We start from the raw sequence: 8,495 nt of genomic DNA on the forward strand, positions 1-8,495 counted from the left end.
TCACTTAAACACTTTAATGATCAATTTCCTCAACTTTAAAAATAGTATTATTATCTTAAGAGCTGCTATGAAGTGCATAAAATAACACATTTAAAGAATTTAATAAACATTCTGACATATTCTAAGCAGCCATTAAATATTAATTAATGTTGATGTGGTTGCTATTATGAATATTATACCTTCACAGAAAGGTTGTAAATAATAATCACAAAAATGTAACACCAGTTGTTCTTGGATAGAATCTATTGATTCTACTAGTAATACCCAGGGTATTAATTTCATGAAAAGCCATCAAACACTTAAAGTTAGATGTTTACAAAGTACTAGGGTTCCAAGATAATTTCATCTGAATACAAAGTTTCTTTAAAATTTAATCTAAATTAAAACTATGCCTTTTTATAAAAGGAAAAATAAAATGTAAGCAACTAATAAAGTAAGGTACCCTTAGCTCATTGCTCAGAGCCATTCACATTCAGCCAAAGAAGCTGGATTACTGCGTTATAAATAGGAAGACGTTCCAACTTGCCTATTAAAAATCAGTTAACACACAGAGAGATATACCATGTTCTTGGATTGGAAGAATCAACACTGTGAAAATGACTACACTACCCAATGCAATCTACAGATTCAATGCAATCCCATCAAACTACCAATGGCATTTTTCACAGAACTAGAACAAAAAATTGCACAATTTGCATGGAAACACAAAAGACCCCGAATAGCCAAAGCAATCTTGAGAAAGAAAAACAGAGCTGGAGGAATCAGACTCCCAAACTTCAGACTATACTACAAAGCTACAGTAATCAAGACAGTATGGTACTGGCAATAAAACAGAAATACAGGTCAATGGAACAGGATAGGAAGCCCAGAGATAAACCCACACACATATGGTCACCTTATTTTTGATAAAGGAAGCAAGAATATACAATGGAGAAAAGACAGCCTCTTCAATAAGTGGTGCTGGGAAAATTGGACAGCTACATGTAAAAGAATGAAATTAGAACACTCCCTAACACCATACACAAAAACAAACTCAAAATGGATTAAAGACCTAAATGTAAGGACAGACACTATAGAACTCTTAGAGCAAAACATAGGTAGGACACTCTGTGACATAAATCACAGCAAGATCCTTTTTGACCCACCTCCTAGAGAAATGGAAATAAAAACAAAAATAAACAAATGGGACCTAATGAAACTTCAAAGCTTTTGCACAGCAAAGGAAACCATAAATAACAGGAAAAGACAACCCTCAGAACGGGAGAAAATATTTGCAATTGAATCAACTAACAAAAGATTAATCTCCAAAATTTACAAGCAACTCATGCAGCTCAATATCAAAAAAACAAACAACCCAATCCAAAAATGGGCAGAAGACCTAAATAGACATTTCTCCAAAGAAGATATACAGATTGCCAACAAACACATGAAAGAATGCTCAACTTCACTAATCATTAGAGCAATGCAAATCAAAACTACACTGAGGTATCACCTCACACTGGTCAGAATGGCCATCATCAAAAAATCTACAAACAATAAACGCTGGAGAGGGTGTGGAGAAAAGGGAACCCACTTGCACTGTTGGTGGGAATGTAAATTGATACAGCCACTATGGAGAACAGTATGGAGGCTCCTTAAAAAACTAAAAATAGAACTACCATAAGACCCAGCAATCCCACTACTGGGTATATACCTGGAGAAAACCATAATTCAGAAAGAGTCATGTACCACAATGGTCATTGCAGCTCTATTTACAATAGCCAGGACATGGAAGCAAGCTAAGTGTCCACTGACAGATAAATGGATAAAGAAGATGTGGCACATATATACAATGGAATATTACTCAGCCATAAAAAGAAACACAATTGAGCTATTTGTAGTGAGGTAGATGGACCTAGAGTCTGTCATACAGAGTGAAGTAAGTCAGAGAGAGAAAAACAAATACCATATGCTAACACATATATATGGAATCTAAAAGAAAAAAAAAAAGGTCATGAAGAACCTAGGGGCAGGACGGGAATAAAGACGCAGATGTAGAGAATGGACTTGAGGACATGGGGAGGGGGAAGGGTAAGCTGGGACGAAGTGAGAGAGTGTCATGGACATATATACACTACCAAATGTAAAACCACTAGCTAGTGGGAAGCAGCCACATAGCACAGGGAGATCAGCTCGGTGCTCTGTGACCACCTAGAGGGGTGGGATAGGGAGGGCGGGAGGGAGATGTAAGAGGGAGGAGATATGGGGATATATGTATATGTATAGCCTATTCACTTTGTTATAAAGCAGAAACTAACACACCACTGTAAATCAACTGTACTCCAATAAAGATATTTTAAAAAAAAGAAAAGAAAAGAAAATTCAGGAACACCATTGTGGGTGGCAATTTGGCAATATGTATTAAGAGACTTCAATATTTTTTCATGGATTAGATCTACCAATTAAACACGGTTAAATTTACCCAAAGAAAATAATCTTTAGAAGTCTAAATATACAGAGAGGCTCATTCTAGAATTTCATGAAACAGTCCATGATAGAGCAATGGTCATGTAAATTATGACACAGTTATTCAATTTATTGAAACAAATTTTAAAAGAATGAAAATCAAGTAGCAACTTAGAAATTGCAAGTAATAAAACTGTATAAAATCATTAAAATTTAAAAATACCTAGAATTAATTATCAGAAAGACATACACTAAAACAGTTGCATTGGGGAGTTGATTCTTTGTATCCTCAATTATTCTTTTTTTTTTTTTGCAATGTGTTGCCATTAACTATTAAAGCAAGCAATTTATAAACATTAATAATAACCCTACCCTCAGACTAGGCTTGGAAATTACAGAAGAAAGCAGAACACACATTCGATGCAGCTTTATCCTCACTCTACCTATTTCTTCTAAGGGAAGGAAGGTCTTCATTGTTCAAGTGGTGAGTGAGTGAATGTGTATGTGTGTGTGTGTGTGTGTGTGTGTGTATGTAAGTGTATCGACCAGCTGTGAGGTGCTCTATGTCACTTTTGCCATGTAATAGCGATACGGCAGTGTTATTCCTCATGAGGATGGAAGTAGGGTGTAGACAGTGCAGAGGCAGGAGGGATGGATACCACCGCCCAGTGACTCACCAATAATAAAAACTAAAAAAAAGCACTGGGTCTTCTCTGGTTACAATAACTGTAGAAGTGTCATACTGGTTGAGTATAAGACAAAAAATATAAAACACAAAGTTTTTCTCAGTTAATGAAATAGCTTAGCAACAACAAAGATGATTCTCAGGAAAAAAGCTTAGAACAACATTTTAAAAATATTAGCCTTTGTGTGACTTGTCTATATTTGTATACTTTTTTAAATTTCACTCTCTTTTTTCAACCTTTATAAGCATACATTAATTTTGAAATGGTGCATAATACAATTCTAAACTTCAAATATTCTGATACTCCTATGACTCAATCTTAATATTTTTATTCCTGTTTTAGTTCCCTTTGTCTACCATGATTTTAAAGACAAGATCAACATAAAGGGCAGTTGTTGAAAGTCAGCTCACACATTTACTGTGAAGAATACTCTCGGTAAAGGTTTGCTCGTCCTTTTAATGATAGGGTCTTAGACCTAAACACAAAAGCCCTTGCCTTCAGTGAAATCTCAATGCAATAATCATGACGATTTTTCTTGGTTTAATCCTAAATCATAACCCAAGATCTTTATACAAGTTGAACTTCACATTTACCACCACTGTAAAAATGATTTTCAGACCCATGTTTAGAATTCAGCTGCTTTGGGCCTCTGTTAATCTTCATTAAAATCTTTTCCTTATATTCATTTGTTGGACATAATGAAGAATAATTATATAAATCTTTAATAATTAATTCTGTTTTTCCACCAAGAGTTAATAAAATTTATTATTTCTCATCTTTTTATCTCTCATTATTTTTAATTCTATGAATATAGCAACCCAGCAAACATATGGCAATAAATTTACTTGTGGACATTATTCCACTAAAGATTAATACAAGTTAATTGTGTTGACAGATTCAGGCTGAACATACATTTATTCAATAAGAAATTTCCTAAGTCAATCAATCACAGTCTATTGAAATTTTAGTTTTAAAATAGTCTATAATTTAGAGAAGCAATCCATTTACATTTTAAAGTTTTCAATGACATATACTAATTTTGCCTGCTAAATATAAAATAAAGCCACAATAATACTATTTTATAAAATTTAGCAGTATTTCACTATAAAACTAGAAAAAATAGATGTGTAAAAATGAACTGTAAAATCTTAATCATATGAATACCTATATTTTAAAAATTATTTGAAAGCAATTTCTTTTGCTTCTGGACTAAGAATGATCTAATTTGAATTTTTCTAACTCTTAAGGGGTTGAACACCCCAAATATTGTCTAGAGTAAGCAATTTTTCTGAAAGACAAATTATACTCTTTAAGAATGTTGCACTTAAATTTCATATCCATAGTTTCCCTATAATTCAACAGATACATTATCTACAGATGAGGAGCTTTCTATATAACAGGAGGTTTCTCATTCAAGAGGAAAACAGATGAACAAGCCTATAACCCAGGAATAATTGGTCATATTATTAAGATTTTTGAGTTTCTGCAAGATTAGATAAGAAGAGAGGAATGGAAACAACATCCCTAGATTAGTTATATTTCAATATAAGAATCAAATGTGCATTCTGAACTTTTGGCAATCTGTTCATGATAATAACAGTAACATATTTCACCAAGTTCCTAAAACCAGTGGGGGAAAAAATATCACTTTATCAATAAAGGTACAGAACAGTCAAGGTTTAGTTTCTTCCAGCCCAATCTTTGGAAAAGAGAACTCCCAAGAGACAGGAAAATATCTGGAAATAAGAAGACATTAAATTATATCCCTGGAGCTTTGATGAAGAAAGAAAGAAAAGGTAAAGAGAGCTATGAATACAATATTATGGTTGGATAGAATGGGAGGCCCTTTATGAGTTCTCAGCTCACCATGATAGCTTAAGGGTGAGGGGGTTGGATAGGAATCTGCTATTTCAAAGTGACTCAGGATATAGATGTGTCTGTGGTAGGTAATAAGACCACTATCTGCGCCAGTTCTGAGAAGCATACAGTTATCAGACTGGTTAGGAAGCTACACAGTCAGTGAGGTCCTTCCTTTCTGACAAATCATTTCTCTATTAATTGATTCAATCGGGGAGAGAGAGAGAGAGAGAGAGAGAGAGTGAGAGAGAGTTGCTGCCCTCCTGTAGCTTTGTAGCTAACATTCCAATTGGAGGAGGTGCATCTCTGCCCTTTTGGGTGGAGAAAGGAAAGATAATTGCAAAGTGGATCCCATGGCAGGGTCTTTTCAGGACAGAGGATAACTTAAACCTTTTATGTGCTGAAAAGTGCCACATGTTTTCAAAAAGGGCTTTCCCTGTTCTGAACATAACCATTCTGGGCAATGGCATATGATTGTCATGGATGGAAACAGAAAACTCACAGGTAGAAGAGATTCTAAGGCTAGCTGGCTGGCATGGGATCAAGAGCCTCTTTCTCTATGAGTGTGGGATGATGCTGAGTGTAATAGTTTCCTCAGGCTGCCCAAACAAAGTGCCACACTTCGGATGACTTGATATTAATAGAAGTTCATACTCTCACAGTTCTGAAGGCTGGAAGTCCAAAATCAGGGTGTCTACAAAGCCATGCTCCCTCTGAGAGTCTGGGTAGAATCCCTTCTTGCCTCCTCCTGTCTCCTGGTGGTGGTCATCAATGCTTGGTGATCTTTGCTTGCAGCTGCGTCACTCCAGCCTCTGCCTCTGCTGTCACAGTGCTCTCCCTGTGCATCTCTGTGTCTTCACATGGCTGTCTGCCCTCTGACTTTTCTCTCTCCTCTTTTTATAATGACATAATCATACTGGATTAAGGACCCTGCCTACTCCAGTGTCACCTCATCTTAACTACTACGTCTTCAATGACCCTGTTTCCAAATAAGGTCCCATTCTGAGATACTAGGGATTAAAATATCAATATATCATTTTGGAAGACACAATTCCACACATAACACTAGGTAAACCAAACTTTCAGCAAAACCAACAGTCTCCTTGCTTAGGTCAGAGTTTGCTTGGCTAGAAGACTATATCTTATTCAGAACTGCTAAAACAGAAATATCATAGACTGGGTGGCTTAAACAACAGAATTTATTTCTCACAATTCTGGAAGCTGAGAATGCCAAGATCAAGGACCTCAGGCTGTTCCGTTGCTGATGGGGGCCCTCTTCCTGCTATGTCCTCACATGGTGGAGAGAGAAAGCAAGCAAGATCTCTCCTATCTTTTCTTAAAAGGGTACAAATCCCACTGTGAAAGCTCCACACTCATGACCCAAAGGCCACACACCAAATACCATGACATTGGGGATTAGGGTCTCAAAATATGAATTTTGGGGAACACAAACATTCAGTTCACAGCAGACTAGGTTAAAAATGATACTATTCTTCAGCTAAGTTTGAAAAGCTATAAAACAATGTGAAGTTTTATTATTTGCCAAAGTGGGCAAGGTTTAAACAGTATTTTTATGATTAAGACTCTTTTCAAACCAGGAAAAAATGATCCGTTTGTACGAACATTAATATAACTTTGATTTCATTATTTCTTCAGTTTTCTTAAGCATGACATATTTTGTTAGTCCCATAATTACCTTTTCCCTCTATATTTTCAAAGCTTTTCTTTATTCTAATTCCACCCAGCTGAGAGATTTTAAAAGGGTTTCAGTGCCTCTCAAGTTTCCACAGTTCTTAAATAGATAATTGGTAAAATTTATTTTCCTATTTGACCTTTAATTATAAGACCTCAATATCATTTTTATTTCCATTTTATATTTAATGCATAAAATATTTTTCCACACACAATCATTAGACTGTTCAAGTTTCATTTCAAGTTAAAAGAATACGTTCAAAGCAACAACCAGATCTTGTACCATGGTTAAGATCATGGACTCTGTAGCTGAAACACATGGGTTCAAATCCCTGCTCTACTATATACTTACTTTCTACTACTGGCCATGCTATTTAACTTTCTATGCCCTATTTTCTCATCAGGAAAAAGGGAATAATAGTCGTACCTACTTGATAGGGTTATCCTTAAGAGTAAATGAGTTACTATACTTAAAATATTAAAAAGAATGCTTGGGCAGACCACTTCCAGTGTAGCCATGGTGCCTAACGCTACCACCAACCCGTCGCAGCTTCTCCCTCTACAGCCTGTGGACAAGTGTATAGGATCAAGGATTCACATTGTGATGAAGAGTGATAAGGAGATTGTTGGCACACTTCTGGGATTTGATGACTTTTGAAATCACACCAGAAGGAAGAAGAATTACTAAATTAGATCAAATTTTGCTAAATGGAAATAATATAACAATGCTGGTTCCTGGAGGAGAAGGACCTGAAGTATGAATGGATTTCCTTGACTTATGCTAGATTCTGTTTTGTCTTATAATGACAACAAAATAGAATTTTTTTTTTTAACCTTTTAATGTTTGTAGTCTGTGAAGCCAAGTTTTCCGTTAAAGGGAAATGCTTTGAAGATGCATTGTAAATGCCTGTTTTTGTAAGTTAATCATGATTATGTTGGAAAAAGAAGAACAGTTGGTTCTTTGAAGACAAAAATAAAGGTGTTTTTGTTAAAAAAAAAAGAATGCTTGGTAAGATGAGAGTACTGTGTAAGTACAGTTGACCCTTAAACAACAGGTGTTTGAACTGCACAGGTCCACTTACAGGTGGATTTTGTTCAACAGTAAATACTACAGTACTACACAATGGCTGAATTCGTGGATGCAGTACCACGGGCAGATATGGAGGAACCACAGATAGGGATGGCCAACTATGAGTTATTTATCAATTTTTGACTGCATGAAGGGTCAGTGTCCCTAACCCCTGCATTACTCAAGGGTTAACTATATAAACTATTGATATTATTATTAAGGTATAAAGTGATGTTGAAATATGACAACGTACATACCTTCTCATCTGTCTAGTCTGGGACAGATGGAATGGGGACTTGGGAATGGATCCTGTTTCTGACACTTACTAGCCATGTAAACTTAGACTAGCTGTGGAAATTCTTTAATACTCAATTTCATGCCCTGCAAATTGGGACTAGTCTATCTCACAAGGGTTGAGAAAATTTGGGTAAAGTGTTCAGAGAAGTATTTGGCAAATGACAAACTTTCAGTCCTAACTCCTTTCCTCCTTTCTTTCTTCAACTTTAGCTTTGGGCCATGGGGAAAATGAACTGGAGAAATAGAAATCTGGAGGACTGGAGACCCAATCAAAAAGTTACTGCAACATCAACAGTAACATGGAAAGACAGCCAGCAGCAAGGAGAAAAGGAAAGCGTAGAAAGTAGGAGGCAACACATTCCTGGTAAATGATTACCTGTGGCGTTAAGGAGAAATGGAGGAATGAGTGATGATACAAAGGCTTTTGCAAAAGAAGTTCTTTAGGGTGA

At 35.9% G+C, this 8,495-nt stretch overlaps 1 pseudogene; it reads left to right on the forward strand.

The window, feature by feature from the left end:
• The first annotated feature begins 7,197 nt into the window (after positions 1-7,197).
• LOC118894850 lies at positions 7,198-7,507 on the forward strand (annotated as a pseudogene).
• Positions 7,508-8,495: the final 988 nt, after the last annotated feature.

This window comes from Balaenoptera musculus, chromosome 4 (genome assembly GCF_009873245.2).
Source record: "Balaenoptera musculus isolate JJ_BM4_2016_0621 chromosome 4, mBalMus1.pri.v3, whole genome shotgun sequence".
Lineage (NCBI taxonomy): Eukaryota > Metazoa > Chordata > Mammalia > Artiodactyla > Balaenopteridae > Balaenoptera > Balaenoptera musculus.